The sequence below is a fragment of the Engystomops pustulosus genome, chromosome 1 (assembly GCF_040894005.1).
Source record: "Engystomops pustulosus chromosome 1, aEngPut4.maternal, whole genome shotgun sequence".
In the NCBI taxonomy this organism is placed as follows: domain Eukaryota; kingdom Metazoa; phylum Chordata; class Amphibia; order Anura; family Leptodactylidae; genus Engystomops; species Engystomops pustulosus.
In genome coordinates, this window is record NC_092411.1 from 19130189 (window position 1) to 19157478 (window position 27290).

The following is a 27290-nucleotide window of genomic DNA, read 5'->3' on the forward strand; positions in this document are numbered from 1 at the left end:
GGGTTTTCCTGGTGAAAATGATTAATAATACCTGAAATCCAGTCATATTGTGGGAAAAGACATGTTTCTTCAGGAAGCCAAAATTGTTCCACGTCTAGAATTCCAAGAAGGTTCTCTGAGACAATGATTTGCTGTCATCTGCTGGGGGGGTGGCGGGGGTCATTATGGAAAAATGGAAAGTAATTCAAGGAGCACAGAGCACTGGAGATTCCTTACAGTCATGTGATACAGTATGGCGATCACAATGAATAATACACATCCCCTGTGCACACTAATTCCCAATTCCTTTATTCCAAAGACAATGGAACTGCACAATCCGCAATTATCTAACACACACAGGTGAATCTATTCTTCAGGTCAAGTGCTCCCCCAGGAATGTCATTTTTAGCTGGTGACAGGTTCCAGTAGCCTCTGCTATGCTGAATTTAAAATGCCTATGTCAATCATTTCAGTACCTTATATAAGTTTATTTCACATTATCCGTCTCCCTGATAGCAGCATGTGGTGAGTCCCTGGGGAGGGGACTGTGTCTCAGTCTCCTCTCCTCCACACTCATCCAGTTCACTCCCCCTCCGCACATTCTGTCATGTGCATTGAGCAGACAGGGGAGGGAGTGGGATGATGTGGAGGGGAGGAAGAAAGCATAAGGAGACACAAGCTGCAGCTGTCCCTCCCTCAGGAATCACGCTGCTGGCAGGGAGCCAATTAATGTGAATTAAACTTATATAAAGTACTGAAATGATTCAGAATGCTGGCAAGGGCATTTATAAAAAAAAAAACAGATGCTATTGGGACCTGTCACCAGTTACAAATTACCTTCCTGGCGACAAGGAAATCTACCATCAAAATCCATCCTGATAAACCAGTGACATTACTCATAGATACATGCACCATGACTGTGGTATCTTCTTATATGTGTTAGCCTCTTTCCTTCTATAATCAACTTATTATATGCTTATTAACAAGAAGGGCTCTGGAAAGTGTTACCAGAGCCTCTCTGTGCTGTAGCTTCACAAGCTGTTACACTGTGCAGGAGCCCTTTCCCCTCTCATTATGGAAAAATGGAAAGTAATTCAAGGAGCACAGAGCACTGGAGACTCCTTACAGTCATGTGACACAGTATGGCGATCACAATGAATAATACACATCCCCTGTGCACACTAATTCCCAATTCCTTTATTCCAAAGACAATGGATCTAACACACACAAGTGAATCTATTCTTCAGGTCAAGTGCTCCCCCAGGAATGTCATTTTTAACTGGTGACAGGTTCCAGTAGCCTCTGCTATGCGGATTTTAAAATGCCTATGTCAATCATTTCAGTACCTTATATAAGTTTATTTCACATTACCCGGCTCCCTGATAGCAGCATGTGATGAGTCCCTGGGGAGGGGACTGTGTCTCAATCTCCTCTCCTCCACACTCATCCAGTTCACTCCCCCTCCGCACATTCTGTCATGTGCATTGAGCAGACAGGGGAGGGAGTGGGATGATGTGGAGGGGAGGAAGAAAGCATAAGGAGACACAAGCTGCAGCTGTCCCTCCCTCAGGAATCACGCTGCTGGCAGGGAGCCAATTAATGTGAATTAAGCTTATATAAAGTACTGAAATGATTCAGAATGCTAGCAAGGGCATTTATAAAAAAAAAACAGATGCTATTGGGACCTGTCACCAGTTACAAATTACCTTCCTGGCGACAAGGAAATCTACCATCAAAATCCATCCTGATAAACCAGGGATATTACTCATAGATACATGCACCATGACTGTGGTATCTTCTTATATGTGTTAGCCTCTTTCCTTCTATAATCAACTTATTATATGCTTATTAACAAGAAGGGCTCTGGAAAGTGTTACCAGAGCCTCTCTGTGCTGTAGCTTCACAAGCTGTTACACTGTGCAGGAGCCCTTTCCCCTCTCACTGTATGCTGAAACTTCCTCTGCTACAGTGAGATTACATCAGGCAGAGTGATAGGGAAGTGTTGAGGGGAGGAGGGACAGTGTAACAGCCTGTGAGACTACAGCATGTAGCCCTTCTAACTAATTAGTTTTATTTAAAAAGTGGATTTTAGAAGGAAGGAGGCCATGGATAACAAATATAAAAAGATACCACAGTCCCGGTGCCTGGATCCATGAGTAATGTCCCTGGTTTATCAGGATGGATTCTGATGGTAGATTTCCTTTAACTGGTTAGCGACCGCCCTCCGTGTATTCACGGCGGGCCCCTCTGCATGGAGAAGGCTCACGGGCTGAGCCCTCTCCATAGCCAGTAAGTCTTTGCTGCATATTGCATATCGCTGCCGGCAGCCTCAAAAAGGATCATCACTGCCTGTGACGTCATCGGGGAGCGGAGATCCGTCTCCATGGTAGCCTCGGGTCTTCCGAAGACCCGAGGCTATTTTGTTTTAACCCCTTCATTACAATGTGCTGATTGTAATGAATGAGGAGGAAATCCCCATATACTGCCATACTGTAGTAATATACTATATCCCATATACAGCCCCCAGCTTAGTAATATACTGTATCCCATATACAGCCCCCCCAGCTTAGTAATATAGTGTATCCCATATACAGCCCCCCAGCTTAGTAATATACTGTATCCCATATACAGCCCCCCAGCTTAGTAATATACTGTATCCCATATACATCCCCCCAGCTTAGTAATATACTGTATCCCATATACAGCCCCCCCCAGCTTAGTAATATACTGTATCCCATATACAGCCCCCCAGCTTAGTAATATACTGTATCCCATATACAGCCCCCCCCAGCTTAGTAATATACTGTATCCCATATACAGCCCCCCAGCTTAGTAATATACTGTATCCCATATACAGCCCCCCAGCTTAGTAATATACTGTATCCCATATACAGCCCCCCAGCTTAGTAATATACTGTATCCCATATACATCCCCCCAGCTTAGTAATATACTGTATCCCATATACAGCCCCCCCCAGCTTAGTAATATACTGTATCCCATATACAGCCCCCAGCTTAGTAATATACTGTATCCCATATACAGCCCCCCCCAGCTTAGTAATATACTGCATCCCATATACAGCCCCCCCCAGCTTAGTAATATACTGTATCCCATATACAGCCCCCCAGCTCAGTAATATACTGTATCCCGTATACAGCCCCCCAGCTTAGTAATATACTGTATCCCATATACAGCCCCCCCAGCTTAGTAATATAGTGTATCCCATATACAGCCCCCCAGCTTAGTAATATACTGTATCCCATATACAGCCCCCCAGCTTAGTAATATACTGTATCCCATATACATCCCCCCAGCTTAGTAATATACTGTATCCCATATACAGCCCCCCCCAGCTTAGTAATATACTGTATCCCATATACAGCCCCCCAGCTTAGTAATATACTGTATCCCATATACAGCCCCCCCCAGCTTAGTAATATACTGCATCCCATATACAGCCCCCCCCCAGCTTAGTAATATACTGTATCCCATATACAGCCCCCCAGCTCAGTAATATACTGTATCCCATATACAGCCCCCCAGCTTAGTAATATACTGTATCCCATATACAGCCCCCCCCCAGCTTAGTAATATACTGTATCCCATATACATCCCCCCAGCTTAGTAATATACTGTATCCCATATACAGCCCCCCCCCAGCTTAGTAATATACTGTATCCCTTATACAGCCCCATCCCAGCTCAGTAATATACTGTATCCCATATACAGCCCCCCAGCCTAGTAATATACTGTATCCCATATACAGCCCCCCAGCTTAGTAATATACTGTACCCCTTATACAGCCCCTGCAGCTAAGTAATATACTGTACCCCATATACAGCCCCCCCCCAGCTTAGTAATATACTGTATCCCATATACAGCCCCCCAGCTTAGTAATATACTGTACCCCTTATACAGCCCCTGCAGCTAAGTAATATACTGTACCCCATATACAGCCCCCCAGCTTAGTAATATACTGTATCCCATATACAGCCCCCCAGGCTTAGTAATATACTGTATCCCATATACAGCCCCCCAGCTTTGTAATATACTGTATCCCATATACATCCCCCCCCAGCTTAGTAATATACTGTATCCCATATACAGCCCCCCCCAGCTTAGTAATATACTGTATCCCATATACAGCCCCCCAGCTTAGTAATATACTGTACCCCTTATACAGCCCCTGCAGCTAAGTAATATACTGTACCCCATATACAGCCCCCCAGCTTAGTAATATACTGTATCCCATATACAGCCCCCCAGGCTTAGTAATATACTGTATCCCATATACAGCCCCCCAGCTTTGTAATATACTGTATCCCATATGCATCCCCCCAGCTTAGTAATATACTGTATCCCATATACAGCCCCCCAGCTTAGTAATATACTGTATCCAATATACATCCCCCCAGCTTAGTAATATACTGTATCCCGTATACATCTGCAACACCCTCGCCGATGCAATGGCGAGGTCGTGCTTGCGAATACGTCCCACCTGCATATACCCACATCACACTACATGGTCCTGATAGGACATAGCGGTATTGCAGTGGTTAATCCTGCCTGGCAAGGCAGAGGTTAAGTATTTTGTATGATGCAAGATGCTGTTGTCCAATGATATGTGTTACATCCTGTGCTCTGTAAGCTGAGATGTGATTGGAGGAGCAGCCACCACCTGACCAAAGGGAGGTAATAAAACCTCTGGCCAGGAATGTTCTGGAGGATTCCAGTATGAGAACTCTGAGAGAAGTCTCTCCCAGAAGAGGAGAAGATCTTGTAGACTTAGGGATCAGTGAGTGAGTGAGTAATCTCAGTCTAGCCCATACCAGAGCAGGAAGAGCCTAGCCCCTGCCTCTGAAGAGTGGAGCAAGAAGACTAGAGTTAGTACAGTGAGGAAAGGGGTATCATTTTACCTTTGAAGGTGATACCTGAAGCCCTACAGGACAAGCTGAAGCTTCCTACCAGGACACAGCTGCCTCCCAGCCTGCCCTCTACATCCGGGCTGGTGAACTATCTCCTGAGGCTCCCTCCAACTCACATCTCAGCACTCCATCTACCTGTTAAAGGCACGTTGCTGCGGTTCCTGCCGGTTCAAATAAAGAACTGTAAGTTGTTTTCTTCAACTTCTGTCTCCGTCTGGTCCCTGCTAATACGGCTGCCTTCATCACCGGCACCCTGTCCATCACCCAGAGACTCACACTCGGGACATTAAGGGGTTGCCCCAGGGAGATCCGCTATAGCAGCCTCTCCCTCATCTTTTCTTGCCAACACCACCCTGCTGGAGACCTGCCAGGCTGTAGGACAGCCCTCCGGTTCCCCAGTACCAAGCACCGTGACAATAGCGTGCTTAGGCCGCAACCGCCAGCCACTCCGGTACCGCGGGCCCCGGCTGACTCCAGGCCTCACCGCAAAGGGCTAGGCCCCGGTGGGGGATGTTGCAAGTGGCGTCACGAACAGGATTGATACTTCTGTGCCTTATTACGGCATTAAAGACTTTCCTTTATTAAAAAGACTGTGCTGCCTAACCCTGCTGCCATCCGGGTTTAGGCCCAAGCAATTGTGTGTTTCTGGATTGAACTGTGTTAATGCTGCCACGTGCTGTCGAGCACCGCTCCAGCACTCCAGAGGTTAATCCCTGCAAGAACTGTACCAGCTCTGCTACATCCGGCGCTGCCGCGCCTGAAGATTTTTACCTCAGAAACTGTGGCGCAGCAAGTAATTCCAGCCCGCCAAAACTTTCACTGGTGGGAAACCCAGAGACATCGCTAAGCTCCGCCCCCTGCGCGTATGGCGCGAATCCTGCCTCAGCGCGCTGTGGCGCAGCAGAAAATTCAGCCCGCCACAACTCCTGGGGGGAAAGACTCAAGCTCCGCCCTCTGGCGCGAAACTCTCCCGCGCTGCAACGCCAGTGAGAGCCCACGAGGTACCTCAGAGTCAGCGCAGCCGCCATCCAGCATCAAAGAGGTTAATCGGCCATCTTGGATTTCTCCACCTGCTGTCTCCTGTCCTGCCGACATGCCGCACAGCCTCCGAGATGAAGAACCAAGTGTCGCATGGCCTGCCCACAAGCCTCGGGCACCTTCATCTGCTGCACCGCTTACTGCTGTCTCCTGTACGCAGTCTCCAATGGCAGATTCTCCACAGCGGCTGCCTCCTCCGATGACGGACCTCCTGAGGACCACCGCGGATGTGAGTACCATGGCCCCCAGGGCCTATATCACAGTGACTGTGACTATATCTCCCTTAGCCCCGGCTGGGGTACAGTCCGGCCTCCCTGCAGAGGGTCAACATCTCCCCATAGGAGGCCCGGCTACAAAAGGGACTCTCTTAAAGGGGCCTGACCCCTTATCTAATGCTGCTGATCGTCCTGCGGAGTATCCAGGACCACCTGTTAAGAGGCCCAGGCTGTCCGGTGAGAACGCCCTGCCAGCTACAGAGGTTACCACCGCCAGCGCAACAGCGCCCCCAAGAGCTACAGGTCAGTCCAGGAACAACAATCCTTCAGCTGTCAGCAGTGAAGAAGTTACAGCTCCTGCGGTCATCATCATGCGCTCCACAGTGCCCCCAGCTACAGAAGGTCAGCCAGAGAAGTGCCTGCCTCCTTCCTTTGCTGAGATGCCTGCCGCCGCAGATGACCTCCCTGCTGTCCCAGCTCCAGCTTCTGGGTGTTCCAGGTCAGCAGTTCCAGTGTCTACCACCAGATGTCTTCAGGTGACAGATCTCAACACTGCTTTCTTCACCCAGGCTGATGATGTCCATGCTGCAGTTCATGCTTCCATGCCTGCAGCCATTGCTCTTGAGCAGCAAGATTAACCCCTGAAGGGCTGTAGCCCACTTCAGGTACTGTACATATTGTATATTCCTGTCCTATTCCACAAGAGCCAGAGACTTTCCTGAGACTCTTACCCTTATTTATCTCAGTCAAGAGACATACCTTGAACTGATTATTGTCCTGTGCTATGATAGCACCCCTTCCTCTGCCACAGCAGAGATTTCTTCAAAGGACTCTGTCCCTCTACACTAGAGCCGACCCTTTGCTTCTTCATTGCACTTTTCCCCACATCAAGGGCTGTACCCAGAAGATGGACTTTGTTACTAGAGACCTTCTGAGAGACTTTCTCCAGATACTCCAGGGAAAAGTTGCTATTGCTATTGACTATTATTTTGCACTTAATGCCTTCCTTTTAGGTATGGACATTCTGCTTGCACTCTTTATGCCTTTTCGTTGCAGGAAAAGAGACATTTGCTATCTTGCTACCCTGAGTAGCCTATCTACCTCTGTAACGTTTGCAATGTTACAAGATGTGTACCCATTGGGCTCCTAAGCCAATGTGAATTTATGACCTGTTTGCACACTGTCATATCTGCCAGTAGTCTGCATTAACCCTTTCATAGGCTTTTCAGGTTGTAGAGTGGCTGTGTCGGACCGTCTCTATGTAGTACAATGTTTTATTGTGTCACATATGCCAATGTATGCATATATACACTATATAATTGCCGCCAGGGAAGAAGTGTTGATAAAACAAATATACAGGCCTTGGTGCAAGGAGTGGATTACAGGACATGACACCACACCTTTCCTACTGTACAGTTCGGTTTAATGGCGTCAGCGACCAACTGTCATACAGCTACATGTTTTTTTGTCTTAGTCCGACACCAACCCAGGTGCCTGTCTCCAGGACCATGGGCGGTTTGTCCCTACACCTCACACAGCCTGCACTTCCTAGAAGTGCCCTTAGCCCCCTCTGTGCCCCAAACCATCTGTAGTCGAGCCGAGGGCGGCTCTTTCAATTGCCCCCGGGGTATGCAACACCCTCGCCGATGCAATGGCGAGGTCGTGCTTGCGAATACGTCCCACCTGCATATACCCACATCACACTACATGGTCCTGATAGGACATAGCGGTATTGCAGTGGTTAATCCTGCCTGGCAAGGCAGAGGTTAAGTATTTTGTATGATGCAAGATGCTGTTGTCCAATGATATGTGTTACATCCTGTGCTTTGTAAGCTGAGATGTGATTGGAGGAGCAGCCACCACCTGACCAAAGGGAGGTAATAAAACCTCTGGCCAGGAATGTTCTGGAGGATTCCAGTATGAGAACTCTGAGAGAAGTCTCTCCCAGAAGAGGAGAAGATCTTGTAGACTTAGGGATCAGTGAGTGAGTGAGTAATCTCAGTCTAGCCCATACCAGAGCAGGAAGAGCCTAGCCCCTGCCTCTGAAGAGTGGAGCAAGAAGACTAGAGTTAGTACAGTGAGGAAAGGGGTATCATTTTACCTTTGAAGGTGATACCTGAAGCCCTACAGGACAAGCTGAAGCTTCCTACCAGGACACAGCTGCCTCCCAGCCTGCCCTCTACATCCAGGCTGGTGAACTATCTCCTGAGGCTCCCTCCAACTCACATCTCAGCACTCCATCTACCTGTTAAAGGCACGTTGCTGCGGTTCCTGCCGGTTCAAATAAAGAACTGTAAGTTGTTTTCTTCAACTTCTGTCTCCGTCTGGTCCCTGCTAATACGGCTGCCTTCATCACCGGCACCCTGTCCATCACCCAGAGACTCACACTCGGGACATTAAGGGGTTGCCCCAGGGAGATCCGCTATAGCAGCCTCTCCCTCATATTTTCTTGCCAACACCACCCTGCTGGAGACCTGCCAGGCTGTAGGACAGCCCTCCGGTTCCCCAGTACCAAGCACCGTGACAATAGCGTGCTTAGGCCGCAACCGCCAGCCACTCCGGTACCGCGGGCCCCGGCTGACTCCAGGCCTCACCGCAAAGGGCTAGGCCCCGGTGGGGGATGTTGCACATCCCCCCAGCTTAGTAATATACTGTATCCCATATACATCCCCCAAGCTTAGTAATATACTGTATCCCATATACAGCCCCCCAGCTTAGTAATATACTGTATCCCATATACATCCCCCCAGCTTAGTAATATACTGTATCACATATACAGCCCCCAGCTTAGTAATATACTGTACCCGATATACAGCCCCCCCAGCTTAGTAATATACTGTATCCCATATACAGCCTCCCAGCTTAGTAATATACTGTATCCCATATACAGCCCCCAGCTTAGTAATATACTGTATCCCATATACAGCCCCCAGCTTAGTAATATACTGTATCCCATATACAGCCCCCCAGCTTAGTAATATACTGTACCCCATATACAGCCCCCCAGCTTAGTAATATACTGTATCCCATATACAGCCCCAGCTTAGTGATATACTGTATCCCATATACACCCCCCAGCTTAGTATTATACTGTACCCCATATACAGCACCCCCAGCTTAGTAATATACTGTATCCCATATACATCCCCCCAGCTTAGTAATATACTGTATCCCATATACAGCCCCCAGCTTAGTAATATACTGTATCCCATATACAGCCCCCAGCTTAGTAATATACTGTATCCCATATACAGCCCCCCAGCTTAGTAATATACTGTACCCCATATACAGCTCCCCAGCTTAGTAATATACTGTATCCCATATACATCCCCCCAGCTTAGTAATATACTGTATCCCATATACAGCCCCCCAGCTTAGTAATATACTGTATCCCATATACATCCCCACAGCTTAGTAATATACTGTATCCCATATACATCCCCCCAGCTTAGTAATATACTGTATCCCATATACAGCCCCCCAGCTTAGTAATATACTATATCACATATACAGCCCCCCATCTTAGTAATATACTGTATCCCATATACAGCCCCCCCAGCTTAGTAATATACTGTATCCCATATACAGCCCCCCAGCTTAGTAATATACTGTATCCCATATACAGCCCCCAGCTTAGTAATATACTGTATCCCATATACAGCCCCCAGCTTAGTCATATACTGTATCCCATATACAGCCCCCAGCTTAGTAATATACTGTATCCCATATACAGCCCCCAGCTTAGTAATATACTGTACCCTATATACAGCCCCCCAGCTTACTAATATACTGTATCCCATATACAGCCCCCCAGCTTAGTAATATACTGTATCCCATATACAGCCCTCCAGCTTAGTAATATACTGTATCCCATATACATCCCCCAGCTTAGTAATATACTGTATCCCATATACATCCTTCCAGCTTAGTAATATACTGTATCCCATATACATCCCCCAGCTTAGTAATATACTGTATCCCATATACATCCCCCCAGCTTAGTAATATACTGTATCCCATATACAGCCCCCCAGCTTAGTAATATACTGTATCCCTTATACAGCCCCATCCCAGCTTAGTAATATACTGTATCCCATATACATCCTCCCAGCTTAGTAATATACTGTATCCCATATACAGCCTCCCCCAGCTTAGTAATATACTGTACCCCACATACAGCCCCCCAGCTTAGTAATATACTGTATCCCTTATACATCCCCCAGCTTAGTAATATACTGTATCCCATATACAGCCCCCCAGCTTAGTAATATACTGTACCCCATATACATCCCCCCCAGCTTAGTAATATACTGTATCCCATATACAGCCCCCAGCTTAGTAATATACTGTATCCCATATACATCCCCCCAGCTTAGTAATATACTGTATCCCATATACAGCCCCCCAGCTTAGTAATATACTGTACCCCATATACATCCTCCCAGCTTAGTAATATACTGTATCCCATATACATCCCCCAGCTTAGTAATATACTGTATCCCATATACATCCCCCAGCTTAGTAATATACTGTATCCCATATACAGCCCCGCAGCTTAGTAATATACTGTATACCATATACAGCCCCCAGCTTAGTAATATACTGTACCCCATATACAGCCCTCCAGCTTAGTAATATACTGTATCCCATATACAGCCCCCCAGCTTAGTAATATACTGTATACCATATACATCCCCCCAGCTTAGTCATATACTGTATCACATATACAGCCCCCAGCTAAGTAATATACTGTACCCCATATACAGCCCCCCAGTTTAGTAATATACTGTATCCCATATACAGCCCCCCCCAGCTTAGTAATATACTGTATCCCATATACAGCCCCCAGCTTAGTAATATACTGTATCCCATATACAGCCCCCAGCTTAGTAATATACTGTATCCCATATACAGCCCCCCCCCCCAGCTTAGTAATATACTGTATCACATATACAGCCCCCAGCTTAGTAATATACTGTATCCCACATACATCCCCCCAGCTTAGTAATATACTGTATCCCATATACATCCCCCAGCTTAGTAATATACTGTACCCCATATACAGCCCCCCAGCTTAGTAATATACTGTATCCCATATACATCCCCCCAGCTTAGTAATATACTGTATCCCATATACAGCTCCCCAGCTTAGTAATATACTGTATCCCATATACATCCCCCCAGCTTAGTAATATACTGTATCCCATATACATCCCCCCAGCTTAGTAATATACTGTACTCCATATACATCCCCCAGCTTAGTAATATACTGTATCCCATATACAGCCCCCAGCTTAGTAATATACTGTATCCCATATACAGCCCCCAGCTTAGTAATATACTGTATCCCATATACATCCCCCCAGCTTAGTAATATACTGTATCCCATATACATCCCCCCAGCTTAGTAATATACTGTATCCCTTATACAGCCCCCAGCTTAGTAATATACTGTACCCGATATACAGCCCCCCCAGCTTAGTAATATACTGTATCCCATATACAGCCTCCCAGCTTAGTAATATACTGTATCCCATATACAGCCCCCAGCTTAGTAATATACTGTATCCCATATACAGCCCCCAGCTTAGTAATATACTGTATCCCATATACAGCCCCCCAGCTTAGTAATATACTGTACCCCATATACAGCCCCCCAGCTTAGTAATATACTGTATCCCATATACAGCCCCAGCTTAGTGATATACTGTATCCCATATACACCCCCCAGCTTAGTATTATACTGTACCCCATATACAGCACCCCCAGCTTAGTAATATACTGTATCCCATATACATCCCCCCAGCTTAGTAATATACTGTATCCCATATACATCCCCCCAGCTTAGTAATATACTGTATCCCATATACAGCTCCCCAGCTTAGTAATATACTGTATCCCATATACACCCCCCAGCTTAGTAATATACTGTATCCCATATACAGCCCCCCCAGCCTACTAATATACTGTATCCCATATACAGCCCCCCAGCCTACTAATATACTGTATCCCATATACATCCCCCCAGCTTAGTAATATACTGTATCCCATATACATCCCCCCAGCTTAGTAATATACTGTATCCCATATACAGCCCCCCAGCTTAGTAATATACTATATCACATATACAGCCCCCCATCTTAGTAATATACTGTATCCCATATACAGCCCCCCCAGCTTAGTAATATACTGTATCCCATATACAGCCCCCCAGCTTAGTAATATACTGTATCCCATATACAGCCCCCAGCTTAGTAATATACTGTATCCCATATACAGCCCCCAGCTTAGTCATATACTGTATCCCATATACAGCCCCCAGCTTAGTAATATACTGTATCCCATATACATCCTTCCAGCTTAGTAATATACTGTATCCCATATACATCCCCCAGCTTAGTAATATACTGTATCCCTTATACAGCCCCATCCCAGCTTAGTAATATACTGTATCCCATATACATCCTCCCAGCTTAGTAATATACTGTATCCCATATACAGCCTCCCCCAGCTTAGTAATATACTGTACCCCACATACAGCCCCCCAGCTTAGTAATATACTGTATCCCTTATACATCCCCCAGCTTAGTAATATACTGTATCCCATATACAGCCCCCCAGCTTAGTAATATACTGTACCCCATATACATCCCCCCCAGCTTAGTAATATACTATATCCCATATACAGCCCCCCCAGCTTAGTAATATACTGTATCCCATATACAGCCCCCCAGCTTAGTAATATACTGTATCCCATATACAGCCCCCAGCTTAGTAATATACTGTATCCCATATACATCCCCCCAGCTTAGTAATATACTGTATCCCATATACATCCCCCCAGCTTAGTAATATACTGTATCCCATATACAGCCCCCCAGCTTAGTAATATACTGTACCCCATATACATCCTCCCAGCTTAGTAATATACTGTATCCCATATACATCCCCCAGCTTAGTAATATACTGTATCCCATATACATCCCCCAGCTTAGTAATATACTGTATCCCATATACAGCCCCGCAGCTTAGTAATATACTGTATACCATATACAGCCCCCAGCTTAGTAATATACTGTATCCCATATACAGCCCCCAGCTTAGTAATATACTGTACCCCATATACAGTCCTCCAGCTTAGTAATATACTGTATCCCATATACAGCCCCCCAGCTTAGTAATATACTGTATACCATATACATCCCCCCAGCTTAGTCATATACTGTATCACATATACAGCCCCCCCCCAGCTTAGTAATATACTGTATCACATATACAGCCCCCACCTAAGTAATATACTGTACCCCATATACAGCCCCCCAGTTTAGTAATATACTGTATCCCATATACAGCCCCCCCCCAGCTTAGTAATATACTGTATCCCATATACAGCCCCCAGCTTAGTAATATACTGTATCCCATATACAGCCCCCAGCTTAGTAATATACTGTATCCCATATACAGCCCCCCCCCAGCTTAGTAATACACTGTATCCCATATACAGCCCCCCAGCTTAGTAATATACTGTATCACATATACAGCCCCCAGCTTAGTAATATACTGTATCCCACATACATCCCCCCAGCTTAGTAATATACTGTATCCCATATACATCCCCCCAGCTTAGTAATATACTGTATCCCATATACATCCCCCCAGCTTAGTACTATACTGTATCCCATATACAGCCCCCCAGCTTAGTAATATACTGTATCCCATATACATCCCCCAGCTTAGTAATATACTGTACCCCATATACAGCCCCCCAGCTTAGTAATATACTGTATCCCATATACATCCCCCCAGCTTAGTAATATACTGTATCCCATATACAGCTCCCCAGCTTAGTAATATACTGTACCCCATATACAGCCCCCCAGCCTAGTAATATACTGTATCCCATATACAGCCCCCCAGCTTAGTAATATACTGTATCCATATACATCCCCCAGCTTAGTAATATACTGTATCCCATATACAGCCTGCCAGCCTAGAAATATACTGTATCCCATATACAGCCCCCCAGCTTAGTAATATACTGTACTCCATATACATCCCCCAGCTTAGTAATATACTGTATCCCATATACAGCCCCCAGCTTAGTAATATACTGTATCCCATATACAGCCCCCAGCTTAGTAATATACTGTATCCCATATACATCCCCCAGCTTAGTAATATACTGTATCCCATATACATCCCCCAGCTTAGTAACATACTGTATCCCATATACATCCCCCCAGCTTAGTAATATACTGTATCCCATATACAGTCCCCCAGCTTAGTAATATACTGTATCCCATATACAGCCCCCCAGCTTAGTAATATACTGTATCCCATATACAGCCCCCAAGCTTAGTAGTATACTGTATCCCATATACAGCTCCCCAGCTTAGTAATATACTATATCACATATACAGCCCCCCAGCTTAGTAATATACTGTATCCCATATACAGCCCCCCCCAGCTTAGTAATATACTGTATCCCTTATACATCCCTCCAGCTTAGTAGTATACTGTATTTCATATACATCCCCCCAGCTTAGTAATATACTGTATCCCATATACAGCCCCCCCAGCTTAGTAATATACTGTACCCTATATACAGCCCTCCAGCTTAGTAATATACTATATCCCATATACATCCCCCAGCTTAGTAATATACTGTATCCCATATACATCCCCCAGCTTAGTAATATACTGTATCCCATATACAGCCCCCCCAGCTTAGTAATATACTGTATCCCATATACAGCCCCCCAGCTTAGTAATATACTGTATCCCATATACAGCCCCCAAGCTTAGTAATATACTGTATCCCATATACAGCCTCCCCAGCTTAGTAATATACTGTATCCCATATACATCCCCCCAGCTTAGTAATATACTGTATCCCATATACAGCCTCCCCAGCTTAGTAATATACTGTATCCCATATACATCCCCCCAGCTTAGTAATATACTGTATCCCATATACATCCCCCCAGCTTAGTAATATAGTGTATCCCATATACAGCCCCCCAGCTTAGTAATATACTGTACCCCATATACAGCCCCCCAGCTTAATAATATACTGTATCCCATATACATCCCCCAGCTTAGTAATATACTGTATCCCATATACAGCCCCCAGCTTAGTAATATACTGTATCCCATATACATCCCCCCAGCTTAGTAATATACTGTATCCCATATACAGCCCCCCCCAGCTTAGTAATATACTGTATCCCATATACAGCCCACCCCCCAGCTTAGTAATATACTGTATCCCATATACAGCCCCCCAGCTTAGTAATATACTGTATCCCATATACAGCCCCCCAGCTTAGTAATATACTGTATCCCATATACATCCCCCCAGCTTAGTAATATAGTGTATCCCATATACAGCCCCCCAGCTTAGTAATATACTGTACCCCATATACAGCCCCCCAGCTTAGTAATATACTGTATCCCATATACATCCCCCCAGCTTAGTAATATACTGTATCCCATATACATCCCCCCAGCTTAGTAATATACTGTATCCCATATATAGCCCCCCAGCTTAGTAATATACTGTATCCCATATACAGCCCCCCCTTAGCTTAGTAATATACTGTATACCATATACAGCCCCCCCAGCTTAGTAATATACTGTATCCCATATACATCCCCCAGCTTAGTAATATACTGTATCCCATATACAGCCCCAGCTTAGTAATATACTGTACCCCATATACAGCCCTCCAGCTTAGTAATATACTGTATCCCATATACAGCCCCCCCAGCTTAGTAATATACTGTATCCCATATACAGCCCCCCCAGCTTAGTAATATACTGTATCCCATATACATCCCCCCAGCTTAGTAATATACTGTATCCCATATACACCCCCCCCCCAGCTTAGTAATATACTGTACCCCATATACAGCCCCCCAGCTTAGTAATATACTGTATCCCATATACAGCCTCCCAGCTTAGTAATATACTGTATCCCATATACAGCCCCCCAGCTTAGTAATATACTGTATCCCATATACAGCCCCCAGCTTAGTAATACACTGTATCCCATATACAGCCCCCAGCTTAGTAATATACTGTATCCCATATACAGCCCCCCCAGCTTAGTAATATACTGTATCCCATATACAGCCCCCCCAGCTTAGTAATATACTGTATCCCATATACAGCCTCCCAGCTTAGTAATATACTGTATCCCATATACAGCTTCCCCAGCTTAGTAATATACTGTATCCCATATACATCCCCCCAGCTTAGTAATATACTGTATCCCATATACATCCCCCCAGCTTAGTAATATACTGTATCCCATATACAGCCCCCCCAGCTTAGTAATATACTGTATCCCATATACATCCCCCCAGCTTAGTAATATACTGTATCCCATATACATCCCCCCAGCTTAGTAATATACTGTACCCCATATACAGCCCCCCAGCTTAGTAATATACTGTATCCCATATACAGCCGCCCAGCTTAGTAATATACTGTATCCCATATACAGCCCCCAGCTTAGTAATATACTGTACCCCATATACAGCCCCCCAGCTTAGTAATATACTGTATCCCATATACAGCCCCCCCCCAGCTTAGTAATATACTGTATCCCATATACAGCCCCCCCAGCTTAGTAATATACTGTATCCCACATACAGCCCCCCAGCTTAGTAATATACTGTATCCCATATACAGCCTCCCAGCTTAGTAATATACTGTATCCCATATACATCCCCCCAGCTTAGTAATATATTGTATCCCATATACATCCCCCCAGCTTAGTAATATACTGTATCCCATATACAGCCCCAGCTTAGTAATATACTGTATCCCATATACAGCCCCCCAGCTTAGTAATATACTGTATCCCATATACATCCCCGCAGCTTAGTAATATACTGTATCCCATATACAGCTCCCCAGCTTAGTAATATACTGTATCCCATATATAGCCCCCCAGCTTAGTAATATACTGTATCCCATATACAGCTCCCCAGCTTAGTAATATACTGTATCCCATATACAGCCCCCCAGCTTAGTAATATACTGTACCCCATATACATCCCCCAGCTTAGTAATATACTGTATCCCATATACAGCCCCCCAGCTTAGTAATATACTGTATCCCATATACAGCCCCCCCCAGCTTAGTAATATACTGTATCCCATATACATCCCCCCAGCTTAGTAATATACTGTATCCCATATACAGCTCCCCCAGCTTAGTAATATACTGTATCCCATATACATCCCCCAGCTTAGTAATATACTGTATCCCATATACAGCCCCCAGCTTAGTAATATACTGTATCCCATATACAGCCCCCCAGCTTAGTAATATACTGTATCCCATATACAGCCCCCCAGCTTAGTAATATACTGTACCCCATATACAGCCCCCCAGCTTAGTAATATACTGTATCCCATATACAGCCTCCCAGCTTAGTAATATACTGTATCCCATATACATCCCCCCAGCTTAGTAATATACTGTACCCCATATACAGCCCCCCCAGCTTAGTAATATACTGTACCCCATATACAGCCCCCCCAGCTTAGTAATATACTATATCATATATACAGCCCCCAGCTTAGTAATATACTGTATCCCATATACAGCCCCCCAGCTTAGTAATATACTGTACCCCATATACAGCCCCCAGCTTAGTAATATACTGTACCCCATATACATCCCCCAGCTTAGTAATATACTGTATCCCATATACATCCCCCCACCTTAGTAATATACTGCATCCCATATACATCCCCCCAGCTTAGTAATATACTGTATCCCATATACACCCCCCAGCTTAGTAATATACTGTATCCCATATACAGCCCCCCCAGCTTAGTAATATACTGTATCCCATATACAGTCCCCTAGCTTAGTAATATACTGTATCCCATATACAGCCCCCAGCTTAGTAATATACTGTATCCCATATACATCGCCCAGCTTAGTAATATACTGTACCCCATATACAGCCCCCCCAGCTTAGTAATATAGTGTACCCCATATACAGCTCTCCAGCTTAGTAATATACTGTATCCCATATACAGCCCCCCCAGCTTAGTAATATACTGTATCCCATATACAGCTCCCCAGCTTAGTAATATACTGTATCCCATATACATCCCCCCAGCTTAGTAATATACTGTATCCCATATATAGCCCCCTAGCTTAGTAATATACTGTATCCCATATACAGCCCCCTAGCTTAGTAATATACTGTATCCCATATACAGCCCCCAGCTTAGTAATATACTGTATCCCATATACATCCCCCAGCTTAGTAATATACTGTATCCCATATACATCCCCCCAGCTTAGTAATACACTGTATCCCATATACATCCCCCCAGCTTAGTAATATACTGTATCCCATATATAGCCCCCCAGCTTAGTAATATACTGTACCCCATATACATCCTCCCAGCTTAGTAATATACTGTATTCCATATACAGCCCCCAGCTTAGTAATATACTGTATCCCATATACATCCCCCCAGCTTAGTAATATACTGTATCCCATATACATCCCCCCAGCTTAGTAATATACTGTATCCCATATACACCCCCCAGCTTAGTAATATACTGTATCCCATATACAGCCCCCAGCTTAGTAATATACTGTATCCCATATACAGCCCCCCAGCTTAGTAATATACTGTATCCCATATACATCCCCCCAGCTTAGTAATATACTGTATCCTATATACAGCCTCCCAGCTTAGTAATATACTGTATCCCATATACATCCCCCCAGCTTAGTAATATACTGTATCCCATATACATCCCCCCAGCTTAGTAATATACTGTATCCCATATACACCCCCCAGCTTAGTAATATACTGTATCCCATATACATCCCCCCAGCTTAGTAATATACTGTATCCCATATACATCCCCCCAGCTTAGTAATATACTGTATCCCATATACAGCCCCCCCAGCTTAGTAATATACTGTATCCCATATACATCCCCCCAGCTTAGTAATATACTGTATCCCATATACACCCCCCAGCTTAGTAATATACTGTATCCCATATACAGCCTCCCAGCTTAGTAATATACTGTATCCCATATATAGCCCCCCAGCTTAGTAATATACTGTATCCCATATACAGCTCCCCAGCTTAGTAATATACTGTACCCTATATACAGCCTCCCAGCTTAGTAATATACTGTATCCCATATACATCCCCCCAGCTTAGTAATATACTGTATCCCATATACATCCCCCCAGCTTAGTAATATACTGTATCCCATATATAGCCCCCCCAGCTTAGTAATATACTGTATCCCATATACAGCCCCCCCAGCTTAGTAATATACTGTATCCCATATACAGCCCCCTAGCTTAGTAATATACTGTATCCCATATACAGCCCCCAGCTTAGTAATATACTGTATCCCATATACAGCCCCCAGCTTAGTAATATACTGTACCCCATATACAGCCCCCCCAGCTTAGTAATATACTGTATCCCATATACAGCCCCCCCAGCTTAGTAATATAATGTATCCCATATACATCCTCCCAGCTTAGTAATATACTGTATCCCATATACATCCCCCCAGCTTAGTAATATACTGTATCCCATATACAGCCCCCCAGCTTAGTAATATACTGTATCCCATATACAGCCCCCAGCTTAGTAATATACTGTATCCCATATACAGCCCCCCCAGCTTAGTAATATACTGTATCCCATATACATCCTCCCAGCTTAGTAATATACTGTATCCCATATACATCCCCCAGCTTAGTAATATACTGTATCCCATATACATCCCCCCAGCTTAGTATTATACTGTATCCCATATACACCCCCCAGCTTAGTAATATACTGTATCCCATATACAGCCCCCAGCTTAGTAATATACTGTATCCCATATACAGCCCCCAGCTTAGTAATATACTGTATCCCATATACAGCCCCCAGCTTAGTAATATACTGTATCCCATATACATCCCCCCAGCTTAGTAATATACTGTATCCCATATACAGCCCCCCAGCTTAGTAATATACTGTATCCCATATACAGCCCCCAGCTTAGTAATATACTGTATCCCATATACAGCTCCCCCAGCTTAGTAATATACTGTATCCCATATACATCCTCCCAGCTTAGTAATATACTGTATCCCATATACATCCCCCAGCTTAGTAATATACTGTATCCCATATACATCCCCCAGCTTAGTATTATACTGTATCCCATATACACCCCCCAGCTTAGTAATATACTGTATCCCATATACATCCCCCCAGCTTAGTAATATACTGTATCCCATATACATCCCCCCAGTTTAGTAATATACTGTATCCCATATACAGCCCCCAGCTTAGTAATATACTGTATCCCATATACAGCCCCCAGCTTAGTAATATACTGTACCCCATATACAGCCCCCCCAGCTTAGTAATATACTGTATCCCATATACAGCCCCCCCAGCTTAGTAATATACTGTATCCCATATACATCCTCCCAGCTTAGTAATATACTGTATCCCATATACATCCCCCCAGCTTAGTAATATACTGTATCCCATATACAGCCCCCCAGCTTAGTAATATACTGTATCCCATATACAGCCCCCAGCTTAGTAATATACTGTATCCCATATACAGCCCCCCCAGCTTAGTAATATACTGTATCCCATATACATCCTCCCAGCTTAGTAATATACTGTATCCCATATACATCCCCCAGCTTAGTAATATACTGTATCCCATATACAGCCTCCCAGCTTAGTAATATACTGTATCCCATATATAGCCCCCCAGCTTAGTAATATACTGTATCCCATATACAGCTCCCCAGCTTAGTAATATACTGTACCCTATATACAGCCTCCCAGCTTAGTAATATACTGTATCCCATATACATCCCCCCAGCTTAGTAATATACTGTATCCCATATACATCCCCCCAGCTTAGTAATATACTGTATCCCATATATAGCCCCCCCAGCTTAGTAATATACTGTATCCCATATACAGCCCCCCCAGCTTAGTAATATACTGTATCCCATATACAGCCCCCTAGCTTAGTAATATACTGTATCCCATATACAGCCCCCAGCTTAGTAATATACTGTATCCCATATACAGCCCCCAGCTTAGTAATATACTGTACCCCATATACAGCCCCCCCAGCTTAGTAATATACTGTATCCCATATACAGCCCCCCCAGCTTAGTAATATACTGTATCCCATATACATCCTCCCAGCTTAGTAATATACTGTATCCCATATACATCCCCCCAGCTTAGTAATATACTGTATCCCATATACAGCCCCCCAGCTTAGTAATATACTGTATCCCATATACAGCCCCCAGCTTAGTAATATACTGTATCCCATATACAGCCCCCCCAGCTTAGTAATATACTGTATCCCATATACATCCTCCCAGCTTAGTAATATACTGTATCCCATATACATCCCCCAGCTTAGTAATATACTGTATCCCATATACATCCCCCCAGCTTAGTATTATACTGTATCCCATATACACCCCCCAGCTTAGTAATATACTGTATCCCATATACAGCCCCCAGCTTAGTAATATACTGTATCCCATATACAGCCCCCAGCTTAGTAATATACTGTATCCCATATACAGCCCCCAGCTTAGTAATATACTGTATCCCATATACATCCCCCCAGCTTAGTAATATACTGTATCCCATATACAGCCCCCCAGCTTAGTAATATACTGTATCCCATATACAGCCCCCAGCTTAGTAATATACTGTATCCCATATACAGCTCCCCCAGCTTAGTAATATACTGTATCCCATATACATCCTCCCAGCTTAGTAATATACTGTATCCCATATACATCCCCCAGCTTAGTAATATACTGTATCCCATATACATCCCCCAGCTTAGTATTATACTGTATCCCATATACACCCCCCAGCTTAGTAATATACTGTATCCCATATACATCCCCCCAGCTTAGTAATATACTGTATCCCATATACATCCCCCCAGTTTAGTAATATACTGTATCCCATATACAGCCCCCTAGCTTAGTAATATACTGTATCCCATATACAGCCCCCAGCTTAGTAATATACTGTATCCCATATATAGCCCCCCAGCTTAGTAAGATACTGTATCCCATATACAGCCCCCCCTTAGCTTAGTAATATACTGTATACCATATACAGCCCCCCAGCTTAGTAATATACTGTATCCCATATACATCCCCCAGCTTAGTAATATACTGTATCCCATATACAGCCCCAGCTTAGTAATATACTGTACCCCATATACAGCCCTCCAGCTTAGTAAGATACTGTATCCCATATACATCCCCCCAGCTTAGTAATATACTGTATCCCATATATAGCCCCCCAGCTTAGTAATATACTGTATCCCATATACAGCCCCCCCAGCTTAGTAATATACTGTATCCCATATACAGCCCCCTAGCTTAGTAATATACTGTATCCCATATACATCCCCCCAGCTTAGTAATATACTGTACCCCATATACAGCCCTCCAGCTTAGTAATATACTGTATCCCATATACAGCCCCCCCAGCTTAGTAATATACTGTATCCCATATACATCCCCCCAGCTTAGTAATATACTGTATCCCATATACAGCTCCCAAGCTTAGTAATATACTGTATCCCATATACATTCCCAGCTTAGTAATATACTGTATCCCATATACAGCCCCCCCAGCTTAGTAATATACTGTATCCCATATACATCCCCCAGCTTAGTAATATACTGTATCCCATATACAGCCCCCCCCCAGCTTAGTAATATACTGTACCCCATATACAGCCCCCCAGCTTAGTAATATACTGTATCCCATATACAGCCTCCCAGCTTAGTAATATACTGTATCCCATATACAGCCCCCCCCCAGCTTAGTAATATACTGTACCCCATATACATCCCCCCAGCTTAGTAATATACTGTATCCCATATACAGCCCCCCAGCTTAGTAATATACTGTATCCCATATACAGCCCCCAGCTTAGTAATATACTGTATCCCATATACAGCTCCCCCAGCTTAGTAATATACTGTATCCCATATACATCCTCCCAGCTTAGTAATATACTGTATCCCATATACATCCCCCAGCTTAGTAATATACTGTATCCCATATACATCCCCCAGCTTAGTATTATACTGTATCCCATATACACCCCCCAGCTTAGTAATATACTGTATCCCATATACATCCCCCCAGCTTAGTAATATACTGTATCCCATATACATCCCCCCAGTTTAGTAATATACTGTATCCCATATACAGCCCCCTAGCTTAGTAATATACTGTATCCCATATACAGCCCCCAGCTTAGTAATATACTGTATCCCATATATAGCCCCCCAGCTTAGTAAGATACTGTATCCCATATACAGCCCCCCCTTAGCTTAGTAATATACTGTATACCATATACAGCCCCCCAGCTTAGTAATATACTGTATCCCATATACATCCCCCAGCTTAGTAATATACTGTATCCCATATACAGCCCCAGCTTAGTAATATACTGTACCCCATATACAGCCCTCCAGCTTAGTAAGATACTGTATCCCATATACATCCCCCCAGCTTAGTAATATACTGTATCCCATATATAGCCCCCCAGCTTAGTAATATACTGTATCCCATATACAGCCCCCCCAGCTTAGTAATATACTGTATCCCATATACAGCCCCCTAGCTTAGTAATATACTGTATCCCATATACATCCCCCCAGCTTAGTAATATACTGTACCCCATATACAGCCCTCCAGCTTAGTAATATACTGTATCCCATATACAGCCCCCCCAGCTTAGTAATATACTGTATCCCATATACATCCCCCCAGCTTAGTAATATACTGTATCCCATATACAGCTCCCAAGCTTAGTAATATACTGTATCCCATATACATTCCCAGCTTAGTAATATACTGTATCCCATATACAGCCCCCCCAGCTTAGTAATATACTGTATCCCATATACATCCCCCAGCTTAGTAATATACTGTATCCCATATACAGCCCCCCCCCAGCTTAGTAATATACTGTACCCCATATACAGCCCCCCAGCTTAGTAATATACTGTATCCCATATACAGCCTCCCAGCTTAGTAATATACTGTATCCCATATACAGCCCCCCCCCAGCTTAGTAATATACTGTACCCCATATACATCCCCCCAGCTTAGTAATATACTGTATCCCATATACAGCCCCCCAGCTTAGTAATATACTGTATCCCATATACAGCCCCCAGCTTAGTAATATACTGTATCCCATATACAGCCCCCAGCTTAGTAATATACTGTATCCCATATACAGCCCCCCCAGCTTAGTAATATACTGTATCCCATATACAGCCCCCCCAGCTCAGTAATATACTGTATCCCATATACAGCCTCCCAGCTTAGTAATATACTGTATCCCATATACATCCCCCCAGCTTAGTAATATACTGTATCCCATATACAGCCCCCCCAGCTTAGTAATATACTGTATCCCATATACATCCCCCCAGCTTAGTAATATACTGTATCCCATATACATCCCCCCAGCTTAGTAATATACTGTATCCCATATACAGCCCCCCCAGCTTAGTAATATACTGTATCCCATATACAGCCTCCCAGCTTAGTAATATACTGTACCCCATATACATCCCCCCAGCTTAGTAATATACTGTATCCCATATACATCCCCCCAGCTTAGTAATATACTGTATCCCATATACAGCCCCCAGCTTAGTAATATACTGTATCCCATATACATCCCCCCAGCTTAGTAATATACTGCATCCCATATACATCCCCCCAGCTTAGTAATATACTGTATCCCATATACAGCCCCCAGCTTAGTAATATACTGTACCCCATATACAGCCCCCCAGCTTAGTAATATACTGTATCCCATATACAGCCCCCCCCAGCTTAGTAATATACTGTATCCCATATACAGCCCCCCAGCTTAGTAATATACTGTATCCCACATACAGCCCCTCAGCTTAGTAATATACTGTATCCCATATACAGCCCCCAGCTTAGTGATATACTGTATCCCATATACATCCCCCCAGCTTAGTAATATATTGTATCCCATATACATCCCCCCAGCTTAGTAATATATTGTATCCCATATACATCCCCCCAGCTTAGTAATATACTGTATCCCATATACAGCCCCAGCTTAGTAATATACTGTATCCCATATACAGCCCCCCAGCTTAGTAATATACTGTATCCCATATACATCCCCGCAGCTTAGTAATATACTGTATCCCATATACAGCTCCCCAGCTTAGTAATATACTGTATCCCATATATAGCCCCCCAGCTTAGTAATATACTGTATCCCATATACAGCTCCCCAGCTTAGTAATATACTGTATCCCATATACAGCCCCCCAGCTTAGTGATATACTGTATCCCATATACAGCCCCCCAGCTTAGTAATATACTGTACCCCATATACATCCCCCAGCTTAGTAATATACTGTATCCCATATACAGCCCCCCAGCTTAGTAATATACTGTATCCCATATACAGCCCCCCCCAGCTTAGTAATATACTGTATCCCATATACATCCCCCCAGCTTAGTAATATACTGTATCCCATATACAGCTCCCCCAGCTTAGTAATATACTGTATCCCATATACATCCCCCAGCTTAGTAATATACTGTATCCCATATACAGCCCCTAGCTTAGTAATATACTGTATCCTATATACAGCCCCCCAGCCTAGTAATATACTGTATCCCATATACAGCCCCCCAGCTTAGTAATATACTGTATCCCATATACAGCCCCCCAGCTTAGTAATATACTGTACCCCATATACAGCCCCCCAGCTTAGTAATATACTGTATCCCATATACAGCCTCCCAGCTTAGTAATATACTGTATCCCATATACATCCCCCCAGCTTAGTAATATACTGTACCCCATATACAGCCCCCCCAGCTTAGTAATATACTGTACCCCATATACAGCCCCCCCAGCTTAGTAATATACTGTACCCCATATACAGCCCCCCCAGCTTAGTAATATACTGTACCCCATATACAGCCCCCCCAGCTTAGTAATATACTGTATCCCATATACAGCCCCCAGCTTAGTAATATACTGTATCCCATATACATCCCCCCAGCTTAGTAATATACTGTATCCCATATACAGCCCCCCAGCTTAGTAATATACTGTATCCCATATACAGCCCCCAAGCTTAGTAATATACTGTATCCTATATACAGCCCCCCCAGCTTAGTAATATACTGTATCCCATATACAACCCCCAGCTTAGTAATATACTGTATCCCATATACATCCCCCCAGCTTAGTAATATACTGTATCCCATATACATCCCCCAGCTTAGTAATATACTGTATCCCATATACAGCCCCAGCTTAGTAATATACTGTATCCCATATACATCCTCCCAGCTTAGTAATATACTGTATCCCATATACAGCTCCCCAGCTTAGTAATATACTGTATCCCATATACATCCCCCCAGCTTAGTAATATACTGTATCCCATATACATCCCCCCAGCTTAGTAATATACTGCATCCCATATACATCCCCCCAGCTTAGTAATATACTGTATCCCATATACACCCCCCAGCTTAGTAATATACTGTATCCCATATACAGCCCCCCCAGCTTAGTAATATACTGTATCCCATATACACCCCCCAGCTTAGTAATATACTGTATCCCATATACAGCCTCCCCAGCTTAGTAATATACTGTATCCCATATACAGCCCCCAGCTTAGTAATATACTGTAACCCATATACAGCCCTCCAGCTTAGTAATATACTGTATCCCATATACATCCCCCAGCTTAGTAATATACTGTATCCCATATACAGCCCCAGCTTAGTAATATACTGTATCCCATATACATCCTCCCAGCTTAGTAATATACTGTATCCCATATACAGCTCCCCAGCTTAGTAATATACTGTATCCCATATACATCCCCCCAGCTTAGTAATATACTGTATCCCATATACATCCCCCCAGCTTAGTAATATACTGCATCCCATATACATCCCCCCAGCTTAGTAATATACTGTATCCCATATACACCCCCCAGCTTAGTAATATACTG